Genomic DNA, 14249 nt, shown 5'->3' with positions numbered 1-14249 from the left:
ACACACATCCAGATGCATACCCACACCACCACCGCCCTCCTCCTCACACGTATACCCACAATCCACTCCCCATCCACACACAAACGCACCCATACCCACACACACATCCAGATGCATACCCACACCACCACCACCCTCCTCCTCACACATATACCCACAATCACCACCCCCAACACGCATAATGTACCGAACCCACACGTGTGTACACACATACCCTCACAACCCCCCACACAAATGTACACAATACATAACACACACGCACGCACGCACACACACACACACACACACACATACACCGACCACTTACTTGAGAACAAGCTGCCCTCATACCAGCCCCTTTCCCTGGCCTCTATGCCCACTGTGTACCCCACACTCTGCAGTGTACCCTGAGTGACAGAGGATTGCTCATGTCAAAATAGTGAGCCCTGAGGTTTTTTGGAAGGCGCTGACTCACTGAGGTTGAAGTCATCCAAGTCCGGAAATCTTTTGTTGCCATGGTTTTGTGAGAGGATGTTAGATTTTGGAACACATTAAGGGACACTAGGGTGAGCAGTGATTGCTAGGGTTATCTCCTAAAGGAATTTTGTTAGATGGTTAAAAAAAATTTTATGTCCCCACAATGTTTGGGACAAAGGCACATTCTTTTTCTTGATTTGGCTTGATTTGTAATCAAGCAATTCACAAGTGCACACTCACAGCTTTTATTCAAGGGTATTTTTTTAATACACTTTGATTTTGCCTCTAAGCAGTTACAGCCCTTTTTACACATTAGTTTCATGCCAATTAAAATAGTCATAACCAGGTGAGTATCTTCTTTGGTGATGCTCTGCCAGTCCTGAGATGCAACCGCCTTCAGCTGCTGCTTGTTTCAGGGGCTTGTTTCGGTTTTTGCTTCAGCATATGAAACGCATGTTCAGTTGGATCCAGATCGGGTGAATGACTTGACCAATCAAAACCTTTCCAGTTTTTGGCTTTGAAAAAGGCTTTCTTGCTTTGTTGTTTGACCTTGAGCAGATACGACGCACTACAGAATTCATTCTGCTGCTGCTATCAGCAGTTATATCACCAGTGCAGACAAGTGAGCCAGTATCTGTGGCAGCCATGCATGCCTGAACCATAACTGTAACCTGGCCATTTTTGTTTTTGGTGGATAACTAATGGTTTGCGTCTTCTAGTGTAGCATCTGTAGTTCTGTTTGTGAAGACTCCTGAGAACAGTAGTCACTGACACATCTACTGTACGCCTGCCTCCTGAAGCGTGTTTCTGATATGTTGGGCAGGTGTTTGGGGTTTTTTCTTCATTATGGAGAGAATTCTTTGGTCATCAGTTGTAGATGTCTTCCTTCACCTACCAGGCCCTTTGTGAATACTGAGCTGACCAGTGCTCTCTTTTTTCTTAATGATAATCCAAACAATTGATTTTGATAAGCCTGCAGTTTGGCCTATTTCTCTAACTTTTTATTCTTATTTCTCAGCCTGACTTCCTTGACCTTCATTAGCACATATTTAGTCCTCTTGTTGACAAATGCCAATAACAGACTCCAAGGACAAACAGAATCAAGATACTGAAATTTGAAACCTGTACTAAGGAAGCAAATGAACACACATGACTAATCAAAAACACCTGTGAAACCACTTGTCCTAAACATTATGGTGACCTGAAATTGGAAGTCTATGTATAAAAATACTGTAATTCATGTGTGTGTGTGTGTGTGTGTGTGTGTGTGTGGACAGGTATATGAGTGAGTGAGTGGGAAAGAGATACAGCTCTGCAGAAAGTTGTAGAATATTAAGAATCAAGATTGTTTCTGAAAATATGTTACATTTACAATTGGATTAGTGGATTGTAATCTGCACAGCACTTGCATTTCGACATCAGAATAATGATGAATTGGAGCCCACACATCTATTTGACCATTTACTCTCTTCTGCTGCCCCCTGTTGGCCCAGTGTAGTAACTCAACTGGGCAATAATTTCAGAATATTGTCGATATCAGAAAAGATGTCTTGTTTTAAATCAATTAAATTAATTATGAATATTAGTGGTGTATCCAAACCCTAATATTGCACAGATAATGAGCTGTATACAGATATCTTGAAAATACTTGGTATTTGGAAGATCGTCTGTTTTTTTATTTGTTCATAAGTCAATGGAAATGGCATATGACTACCGCAATGGATTACAAAAATAAACAGTAAACTGATCCAAGTCACATTTTCCAAATATTAAAAAATGGGAAATATATCAGGCTCTATAATAGCATGCCAGGTTTTTCCAGTTTTGGATTCACCTGTTATAACAAAGCATACATACAAAACAAATTGCATGAATATGCCTGTGCACCCAGGATGTATGTGTTTAAGGATGGTATTACAGTTGGAAATTGATTTTGTTTACATTTGACTTTTTAATTCATTAGGGTTCTGTTAAACTGTTCCAAGGCAGTGACCCAGTACGTGGGTGGAGGGCCTTTGAATGGAGTTTCTGATTAGCATGTGTGAGACAGGTGACTAACTATTAATGTTCACCTGTAGATACTCTCATGGCAAATGAAGCTCATTTAATAGAAAACAGAGGTGTGGATGCATGCACACAGCAATTTCCCTTAGAAGACATTGCAGTCCACTGTGTTCTCTCAAATAGTTTGATGCATATCAATCTGTGTTATAATGTGACACATTTCAAATGCTTATAAAGCACACAAAGTGCAATGGAATGTAGTGAGACTGAGTCTTGGCACAAAACCCTTATATTAATAAATATAATGTTTGAGTTTCATTACTTTAATAAGCTACGCAGAAAAGAGAGTAACATAAAATTGGAACTTCATTGGAATACATGGACTTGTGTTCTACCGTGATGTATGCTCACTGACATCTCTGCCGATTGTGTTCGACTTCATATTAAGCTTTTGTGTTAATGATATATTACAGACATGGCTGAGTTTACACATACCTCAGCACACTGGATCATTAGCTGGTGGCTCCTTTTAACTGAAAGCAATATCAGTCATGATTTTTCAGCTCATACTTGTATGGAGTTTAGCATGGAAATTACAGAGCGAACCCACCTTTCCTCATTCTGAATGCAGTGACCCCTATTTACCATTAGATGGTGCCTTAGACCATTTTGACCAAAAACCTGAGTCAATGTTTCTGTGCTCTTTGAGGTGAGGAATTTTCTTTTTTTCATTCTCAAACATTTTTTTTTCTCACTGAAAATGTGTAATCTCAGTTTTCCTCATCAGTGCTGCAAACAGATATTTTGCAGAACATAACATAAATAGATATTTAGTATTTAAAAATAGGAATTCCTCTAAAGCGAAGACATGATTGTTGGTATCACCATACATATAAATATCTGAAGTGTTTCAAAGCGCCAAAGTTTAAATTAGAGTACACAAAATTTAATTTATTTTAGTTCTCCATAGCAATGAATAAAAACCTGTTATAAAAGCTGAGGTCATTTCAAGACAATCTTTGCCATGAATGAACCTGTTAGAAGGACAGAGTAGAGACAATATCCACTCTCTGAGGTGACATGCACTGCTGTCATAAATTCCAATTTGTTTTCATTTAATTTCTGATTCCTTACATATCATTAAATATCCTGGAATATCCCAGAACATAATGGGATCTGACTCAAGTGCTTCTCTTCCCCTAAACAAGTGCAACTAAACTCAGCTTCAGGACTGTGAAAAACATGGGTTTTTAGAACACTCATTGACATTGCAATTTTATACTAAAATTATAAAACAATGCTCTCAAAGTCAGCTGTGTCAATGGAATGATGCTGCCTGAGAAACGCTAAACATTTCTAAATTGTGCTTCATATTTAATAATGCTGAAATAGGTCTGGCATTGTCCAAGAGAGTATATGGTAGCAAAAAATAAATACTTCAGCATTGCTATATCAGTTATCAGTTAAACCATTCTTACTTGCCCAACAGAAGTTCTATCATCTCTTGAGCCACTAAAGTCTGGCTAATAAAAAAGGTTTTCGGTAGATGCTCAGATCTTGGCTAAGCCTTGTGATAGGAGATTTGTGCTTTGTGAAACCACACAAAATGACAGAGCTACCACATGCTGTCAGCAGCTTACTGATTTTAACAAGCAAATGTGTTTCACTGTGGAAAGCCAAACATTCTGACTGGTAGCGTCAGTAAATGACAGCTTATTGTGATTCCACCCATTTTGGGGTTCACATAATCTCACCTTGCCATCACTCCCACCCACAAATCCTTCCCCAGAAGCACAGTTTGTTTATAATGTATGACACTGTGCGGAAGAAGACCAACAGTTCTATGATTCATCTGCACAAGGTTCCTAAGCAGGTCACTTTGTTTGATCACTTCACAGGTCAAACACCTGGTCCCCACAAATCCCTCTCTCTCTGTTCTCCTGCATCAGAACATACCATCTCTTAGGACAAATCTCTTTCTCTCTCTCCTCCCCTCTCTCTTACTCTACCTTTCTCTTGCACACTCACACACACACACACACACACACACACAGTGATCTAGTGCTGTTGTTACACCTCTCTATACCGCCTATAAGACTCATTCTACTTTATAGGTTCTAGAACCAACCATTTTTGGTTTGAACACTTGCACTGTGATTGACTATGACTAACCAATTTTATATAGGGAGCTTGAAGAAAACTTGTTGTAAAAACTGAAAGCATCTAACACAATGCTTGAGATGTTAACACAAAACTTACATATAATTACACAAAGTCCATTACAATTATATACTAGCAAATAGCCAATATGATGCACATCAGATAGAATGTTTACATTGACCCCAGTGGTGACTATTTATTTAACTGTGGTGGATGAAAATTTTAGAGCTATGGCACGGCTGTTCTTTTGACATACCGCAGCGTGAATAAATATGCTGGAAGAACGACGAAAATCACACAGGCGTCGAATCGGTTAACAAGGGGATGCCTTTCATGTTGCAGTTTTGCAAGGCAGAAATCACGCAGAAGCAGCACACCCCTCTACCAGCCCGGATTCGGCGCGTGCTGTACTGTATTCTGCTGCAGAGTGGAACGCGTGACGTCAACGCTGGAGCAGTTGCCTGGCTCGGGAGGAAAATGGGGAGAAATTTGCGAGGTGAGATACGCTCTTTTTATGCATTGTGCATGTTTTGGAGGGCGGTTGTGGAAGAACCCTTTATGTATCTACATAACGTGCGTCTAATTTTGAACCTACTCAATACTATAGCTAAATAAAAGAAATTCAAGCCAGATGCACCAGCACCGATAGATTTCAGTGTAGCCAGCGCGCACCAAGGAAAATGGTGAAAGCAGTGCTAATGGGTGCACTTTTTATTTTCATTGGCGATCCTCATAGCCGGCGCTTTACCCTCGGAATCGGTGCAAATGAGTGTTACATTTTTCCGTTCGACAGAAGTCGTTTCTATATTATTACTGGAGGCTGATTATGTGTATGAAAACTACATAGTATGTAACCGCGATTGCGATGGGAATTGATGTATTCCTCTTGTCCTTACACTAAAATCCAGAACAATGCATACGACGCCAACTGATTAGAAATTAAATCTATTCGGGTGGTCGGAATGTAAGTGAAAGTGTCACTTAATCGATCAACTGTCAATATGAGGTCTTAACAGGTAGACCCTTGAGGCTCACTTCGGTTAATAAACAGTGTCACCCGGCCTTATTTGGCTGGCGCTGTCAATGCTCGATTGGATATGCGACTTCACTCATGTCCATTTGGCTCCGTGCCCGATGCCAACCTAGCTAGTATTTATCCATATCACAATGCGTTAGCCGGGACTGGAGCGTAAGATCAAGCGGTTTATTTATAAGAGGGACACGGACGCTGATTTTTCCTGTGTGCTTAACCATGACATTTTCCATGGGGTCTTGCACAAGGAAATAATTTCCATTCGAATGTTTGAATCGCGTTGCTACGTTGTTACACGTTGCTATTTTCTTAAATCGAATACAGAAACATGGTTATCCGACTCTTGACAGTCTGTCGTGATTTGTGAATGAAACCATTTTAGTAGCCTACCTCAATCTAGACAGACTATGGTGACGGTGAATATGATGGTGAGATGACTACAATCATCAGTGGAAGGGGAGAATATAGCTTTGCCAATACATTTATTCATTTGTTTCATAAATGCCATCGTTGTTATGTTAGACATACTAGGAACGATTTGATAATTAGTTTGGATCGCCATATTTTCTGTGGGTGCCGTTTTGTATTTAATACTGTCATGTTTTTGCACTTCGGGATATTTTTGCGAGACGCGTAACCCTGAACATTGCGTAATTCTAAGTGTAGGACTTGGTTGTAATGGGACTGAATAAATAGCAAAATCGCATAATTCTATGTAATTTTCTGAACAAGATAAAATAAATTCTTCACGTAACATTTGACTTTCTTTCATCTGTGCCTCTCCACGAATCGCTGTGGAATGCATAACAACTGATGTTCTTTTCCCAGCGGATTTTTGTCTGGAAAATGCCATTAAAGGTCACATTGTGCGGTTTGTCAAAGATAAATAAAATAAAAGACTTAAGTGAAACACTGGAAGGACAATTCATTCTGCCCCACTGTGGTTAACCAATGCAAAACCCTTTTCAGTACACTGTCATTTGAAGCCAACAAAGTGTCACCTGTTGCTATGGTCATGTACTTGACATGCCCCAGAAGCCCTTGTTCTGGATTGTGGTTTTCAAAAGATGCAGTTGCTGACCAGCTGGAGCCTTTAAAACATATCTTTCAGTAATAGTCTCGAACAACTGTAGTCTAACTTCATAAGGCCTTCGACGGTATGAACATTACGATTTCTTAAAGCAGCTGTAAACAAATGCTTTACAGCAGCTAGCATAAAGTAGGGTGATTTACTACATTTTCACATTTTCATGGTTTCTTGGTTTCATTGGTTTTTAAACTGGCATGCTTATAAGGGGGCACAGTTGTCTAGTAGGACTAAATATTAGGACAAGAGGCAAATTTGATTGTGTGAGAATAAGGAAGTAACATTTTTTTTTTGACAATATTCATATTCTGAATAGTAATAAATTCACAGAAGCTCCACTTTTTATGCTCCCCCCGTACCCCACCCCCCACATTCTCTCCAACTTAAAATTGTCCATCTGTATACAGTGCTCATACTGCAGATCTCCTCATCCAATGCATTAGAGTGCAGAAGAGCAGGCATCCTCCAAAGTGCGCAGTGTTGCCAGCTGCTTTTTTTGACGCTGGAGCCCACAAGCTAAGCTCCCAAAGCTCGCAAAGACGTGAGTTGGGGGAAGCCAATTCATATGCAGCTTTAGCTGGCAGACTGTGTGGCCCCTGGTCAGCCTGCAGGGGGTGCTAGAGAGCACCGAGACGTGGCACCCGGCCGAGGGAACGCTCACTAACCCTGCCAATTATGCGTTGCCCCGCAGGGTTACTGGCCACAGCTGGCACTAGAAAAGATGGGAATTCAATCTTGAACCGAGGGGCCCTTACACGGAGACACCACTTTTAAATAATTTACTGATTTACACATTTTGTCTGAACTGTTTCAATTAAAACTACAACCGAAAGTACTAGAATACCTTTATTCCTATTTAATAATACTTGGGCCAGTGGCTATACCACATGACATTCCACTTTTAAGTTTAGACAATGCCTGCTTGTTTGGAAAATGGAGATGTTACTGTAAGTGGTTTTGTCAATTAGTAGAGGTTGGTTTCTCTGGATCATGCAGTGGTCCAACCATGTGACAGTGCTATTGAGCTGTAGGAAACATCTTAAATGTAGGTCCTGAAGCACTGAAATGGTGGCACATACAGTTTTACAATAAGTCGGGGCATTTTCCTGTGTTCTAGCCAAATTCCCAATCTGGCTTTCTGTTTGGCCATATGAGCCTCCCCTTCTAAAGAAATCCCTCCTTGTCCACTTCAACTGGTGTATTGTGGGCATTTTGGCACAAATGGTTTCCATTCATCACCCAACATTTACAAAGGTTTTGCAGCGACAGCAGTGTGAGTGCACACTTTCTCCTTATTGCTTTTTTTCTGTTTACCTTACGCCTGTATTTTTGAGGATGTGCATGCACTGTGCTTGCTTTAAAGTGAGTATTATACCTGGCTATGTGCATATTACATGTGTACAAGGTCTAGGGAGATAAAAATGTAAAGCCGTAGAAAATGCCATATCCTAAAACCCTAAAAATGCCATTGCCTGAATGAACACAAAGATGGGTAGAAGATGAGAGATAGGAGGAGAGGCAAAAAGCAGTCTGAAAACATCGATCTTTGGTCTACACCATGGCTATTCAAAGCTGGAACTTGAATCCAAATCTGGCCCTGGTTTTCTTTTCCCCCAGGCAATTAACTGAACAATTTGTGCTACTGATTGGCCACACTGTCCAGGTAAAGGGAGGGGGAAAGCAGTTTCTGGACCTCGAGGATCGTGATTTTAGTAACCAAGGGTCTACACCAGGGGTGTCCAATCTTATCCGAAAAGGGCCAGGGTGGATGCAGGTTTTTGTTCTTGCCGAGCACTAGGACACCTGATTCTACTTATCAAGGTCTTGATTGAAGACCATGGTTAGTCAATTAGTTGAATCAGGTGTTGTAATGCTGGGCTGAAACAATCACCTGCACCCACACCAGCCCTTTTCGGATAAGGTTGGACACCCCCGGTCTATACCCTTCAGTTCTGTTTATGCCCCTGTTCAGGTGAATATGCTTTACAAATACTTCATCAGCGCTGTGTAATTAAGTCTGCAGCAGATGTACTCCAATAAAGATAGCACGGCAAATACGTTTTTGTATTTAATGCTAAATTGGTAGCAGACAAAAATATAAATACTACAGTTTGTTTCTCACAACACTTTGCCAGTGCTAAGTAATAGGAATGTCAGCAGTTTTACCTCCACATGGAAAGTAAGAGTGGAGAAATCGGACCAAAGGAATATTTCAGTTTGCATAAACCATGCCTCCTTTAGGTACTGACCTATGCATTAGCATTAACATGGGAACTAACCCTGAGATAACACACAAGACTTAACAGGTAATTAGGCTATGTCCGTACAGCCATGAAAACAATTAGCAATATCAGGGCAGTGCTTTTCCAGCACCTACATGTAGCTACATAGTAATGTAAAATATGCGCTATGTTCAGAGCTTCCTCTGTGTAAAATTCCAAGAATCCGTTTGCCTTGTTCTTCAGTGTGGGGAAGCCAAGGATGAGCAACTGTTTGTGAGAAATGTCTGTGACACAAACACAGTTCACATGGAACAAGCTATCATTTGCTTGCCGGTCATTGTGTGATATTTAAAATCTATCAGCCATTAACTGAAATCATATAAGATGCATATTTGGAGGCACTTTCCTGAATGGGCTAGATATTGCAGGTACATTGGAAGCATCCTAGTTAGGGAAGTGAATCAAGTGTGTGCTAAATTTAAAATAGTAATTTTAGTAAAACCTTTCATAAATTAGTTGGTGGCTATTTGCTGTTTTGTTGTTGAGTTGTTGCATTTAACAGTTCCTACAGACTGTTCACCTATGACCTCAGTTTAATAATTAGACAATAGAACTCAGGCATTCTGTTTAGACTGACCAAATTCAGAGTGGGCATTTCATATTTCAGTATCTTCTATGCCTTCATTCAGACTGTGTTTGGGTACTCATCGTCCGGTGTCCTTGTGTCCTATAAAAGTCATTTAGGGGGCATTTTAGCAGTTTTTATGTTATTAATGGTGACTTTATATGTCTAGTGTGAAATGTAACTGAATTTATTGCATATGCTTGCGTGTCTGTGAGAGGATTTTTTTTCTCACGTGATCATTTAATTAAAGAATGGAAACTTTGTATGTTAGCTTGAGATATTTTGCACATGCATTTTGCACATGCATTTCCATAGATAATGATTTTGGCTGTTTAAGTGTTTCTTGTTAAAATTTGTCTTGCACAGGGATAAGAAACTATGCCCCTCGAGTGCATTAGTCGTAACCCTTTTACAAGTTAAGTCAGAGGCGATTCTACTGCTAATCCAGTTAAGTATGTCAGGTTGTAATCCGTATTTGACAAGCAATGAAATAAATAGCAAGTGTCCTGATATATGATTTTATATATTTATTTTTATCCTGAAGACCCTGGAACTGCAAGGTCTGACATTTGTCTTGTGGATGAACCTTTAAATGTATGTTTCCTTTTGTGCATGTCTCTAGGTTGAATCAAGTTGGTCCATCACTGTACAGAGTCACGATATCTGAGAACAGTAACTATTACAAGCAAGTGATCCTTTAAACTGTTAAATTCCTTCAGGGAGAGCAAGGGACAGACCACAAATTTCAGTGCGCCTGTGAGCAAGATCAATACAAACAGTTGGGCTGTCGGTTAGGTTTTACTTGTGCACTTGAGGCACGGTGCCTTTGTAGAATGAGCAAATGACTGAGTGATACAACGCACAATTGCAATAAATGCTTGAAGAAATGATCTGGTACAGTAATTTGCATGTAAGGGAGTAATAATTATGTGGTGCTATCATGTCTCCCTGAAATACACTCAAAATATATGGCTCGCTAGCTAAATGCACTGGAAAGGTGGCCTCTGTTCACAAGTGTCAATTTTCGGTGACAATTGAAAATTCCATATTTGTATATATGCAAATTACTGTTATTTACTGAATATTTGTATTATTCTATTTTCTTCTACTAGTCATTCATTTGCTCATTTTCTTTGTCTCGTTGAGTACTGCTTCAAGCTACCAAGCTAGCTTATAAAGTAGCTGGTAACATTTATGATATAGGACTAATACATCCATCCATCCATCCATCCATCCATTATCTATACCAGTTTATCCTGGGCAGGGTTGCAGGGGGTGCTGGAGCCTATCCCAGCGTGCATCGGGTGAGAGGCAGGAATACACCCTGGATAGGCTGCTAGTCTATCGCAGGGCACACACGCCATTCACTCGCACAGTCATACCTAGGCGAAATTTTGAGGTGCCAATTAGCCTACCCTCATGTCTTTGGCAATCTCCAAACAGAAAGACCTAGGCCAGTATTCAAACTGAGGTGACAACAGTGTGTGACAGTGCTACCCACTGCACCACCATGCCACAATATTCAAATTCCATTTGCATATACATATGCTGCATGTTTCCTGGTTGCAGTTCATTCCCATTTGCTGGGAATGGCATAATCTCCCTGCTTCACTTCTGTTAATTGTAAAAATCTTGACTGCATGGTGTAGCCTAGTGTAGACTGGAGAGTCTTGGGTTCAAGAACAAGGCCTAGCCTGATCAACATTAGCTTTCTCTTTCCTTCTTCCTCCCTGTTAGCTACCCACTGGCCGAGAACATGTGCCATTTGCCTTCCCCCGCTCATTTCAACAGTCCCGGGCATCGCTGAGAGCACTTCTCTGTCACCCTACTGGACAGATGGAAGAATTGTGAATTGTAACAGTATGGGGACATGGGGAGTTTGCCACGTTGCTTAACACTATATCATATGCTTGGACTCAAATGGCAGAAGTGCTACCGTAAACAGTTTGAATAATTTAGATTATTTAATCAGTTCTTCCCCTGGGAGCCACAGTGAAAAAACTGAAGGCTGACATAGGTCTCCTTATTAATAAACATCACTGTTGAATAGGCATAACAGAGTTCATAGAAAACAGGGAATACTGCCCTATATTTATGTATAGTTGTGTCGTTTAGGATTTGGGATCATTTTGGTTCTGGTGTTTCAGAGTTTCACGTCAAAGTACAAACACCATAAATATATTACATGCACCTCAGTGCCAGAAAATGGAAATTTGTAGTTTTTAAATTAAAGATCAATTAAAGGGATTTTGGCAGAAGGAGTAATGTTCACAGGCTTTGAATGATAGAAAAGCACAGTGAAGTGTTCTCCGCTGAGTTGCAAAATAGCTGCCCACTGAATTCCTCAGTAGAGCAAACGCATGGCGACTGGCAGCTCTGTGAATACATGAATATTTTCCCTTCCATGGGGGTAACATTTGGAATCCCTTTGGTGTGTGTGTGTGTGAGGGATAATATTTAGTGTGTGCTTTTCACATTGCTCGGCCTGTTGCTGTTCGCAAAAATCTGGGTGTCTTAATCCGTTACGTTTACTTCGGTTTTGACCACGTTTCAATGACGACGATCAGTTTATAGGCGTTTACGCATCAAATTATTAGTGTGCATGTGAACGCAGTCATTGAATCCTTCCTTCCTTCATTCCTTCTTTTGTTTTTTGTTTTATCTTTTGGTTTTTGTTAATTCGTTTGTACATTCGTTTGTTCATTTCCTCCCGAAGGCGTGGCGGTTTGGATAGGGGGCGTAAATCAGGCTGATGCCAGCGAGAGCAGCCTATGGAAGGCTCTGCGTGGCAGGGGGATCAGCCAGCCGTAGCGGGAGAGTCGTGACGGCCTTCGAGCGCTCGGGGAGATGTGCTGGGAGTGAGGCGGGCGGCGACGCAGCCAAACACAGCTCCGCTCGCAATCCCCTCTGCCTGGGGACTCCCTGCGCTGCACTGTGCTACGGTATGCCCGTCATCACAGGAGGGAAGCGTTCTTCGGGTATCGCCTTGTAAAGAACGCCAACAATTGTTCATCTGTGGGGAAAAAAAAACAGTTCGGAGAGTATTATAGATTAACCAATATGTTGTGAACGTTAATTTGTTCATACCCTTATAGGAAAAATAATGCACTGAAGCAAATGTCGCTCCCAGCAATGGTGGAGGAGAAACATTTTTCTACTGCATCATTTTGGCGCAATCCAGTTTTGCAGCCATTAGCCTGCATCGTATTGATCAGGCTGAATGTGTAAATGGTCCTAAAATGATTTCCTGGATTACTTCTGTCTCTGGAAAGCGATATTAACAGTAATGAATGACAGTATGAATGGTTAGCATTAACAAATATCCCAGTAATACGGTGATTACATACCATGCTAAATTGTGCTAAATCAGGCCCTTGGAGGATGCAGTATCCTGTGAAATGTACGGAGGCAAGCAAGAGGAGGTGGGGGAGGGGCAGGGAAGAGAGGTGGGTGGAGACGTCAGTGACGAGTGTTTCATAACCATTTCCCAAAGCGCGCTGTGCGCAGTGCATCATGGGTAGCCGGTGGTTAATTGATTCAATGAAGCCCTGGGATCGATAGGCGCCTGTGTCAGAACGTCTCGCAGCCTCGGCCGCGAGGGCCCGTCGTGCGAGTCTCTCCCGCCCGGGTCCTGACGCACGGCGGTGGCGCGAACGAGACAGTCACGCCGAGTCACCTGATCGAGCAGGGAGGCGCCGCGACGCTAACTGTGCTGGGTTTGGCCGCAGCAGCCAGCAGTGAGTAAGGCTGGGGGGAAATACCAGGCTAACACGGAAAGAATGCGCTAACGTCCTGTTCCGCCGCGCAGATGATACATACTCTCTGCGGTGAGGCGCTAGTCTCCAGCCAACCGTCCTGCTAGCCTGGGAGCGCCTTTGTTTACACGGCGATGTTGTGTGAATCAATTGGGAGGGAAACACTGGGCAGCATGGTTGCCAGACCTTGCCCTCTGTTGGGTGGAGTCTGGGCCCTGTCCCGTCTGTTTGGCAACCTTCAGACCGGAGGTAAAATGAAAGGGGGTGGGGGGGGGGGGGGGGGGAGTTGTGTTGTTTTGTTGGAAGCACTTCTGATTGTTTTTGGGAGGTTGGCGTGTTGTAATCTTCACTGCTGAAGTCAGGGTTATTGCATTTCTTTCACAAGATGGCTGACAAACCCAGGAATGGCAACAGTTATTCTTGGAGAAATTTCTGCTCAATCAGCTCTCCGCCTGATTGCATAATGAAGTGCTTATCTTTGAATTATTCTCAGATTACCCGGCCGACACATGCTTATACACAGTAAAATGTCCAGTCTTAATTCAACTGGAGTTGGACCAAATGTACTCTGTTAGAGTTGAATTAGCACTGGCCATTTTACTGTGTATTGTAACACAGCCATTCCTTATGAAGTAAGATATTGATAGAGATTCCTGCTACATAGGCCCACTATTAGTGCCGTTTCCATGGTAGAGGCAACATTGTGCGTGCTTTCCTAATGGTAAAGTTCACTTTCTGTTGGCTTGTATGTAGCATTGAATGATGTTCACAGGGCAGTGCTAGCTCTGCTGGTGTCATGCACTGGAGAGAGTAGGATGCTGGGATTGCTTTCTTCTTCTTTTGTCGTGAACAAGGCGCTGCAAGCCAGTACAGCAGTGCGTGAGTCATACTGATCAGGGTCATATTT

At 41.8% G+C, this 14249-nt stretch overlaps 1 protein-coding gene across 2 annotated transcripts in view; it reads left to right on the top strand.

Annotated features, from left to right (window-relative positions):
- The first annotated feature begins 4958 nt into the window (after window positions 1-4958).
- The window catches only part of fbxo41 (F-box protein 41), a 60790-nt gene continuing 51499 nt past the window's right edge, over window positions 4959-14249 (top strand). The window contains exon 1 of one of the 2 annotated variants that reach the window (XM_035419144.1): window positions 4959-5116. The gene's annotated coding sequence lies outside the window, so the exon portion shown is untranslated. Of the gene's footprint in view, window positions 5117-8643; window positions 8713-14249 lie in introns of those variants that run through there. The other variant, XM_035419146.1, reaches the window with a different exon arrangement.

The sequence above is a fragment of the Anguilla anguilla genome, chromosome 5, assembly GCF_013347855.1.
Source record: "Anguilla anguilla isolate fAngAng1 chromosome 5, fAngAng1.pri, whole genome shotgun sequence".
Classification (NCBI taxonomy): Eukaryota; Metazoa; Chordata; class Actinopteri; order Anguilliformes; family Anguillidae; genus Anguilla; species Anguilla anguilla.
Note: the sequence above shows the minus strand (reverse complement) of the source record. Positions and strands in the feature narration are given on the sequence as shown.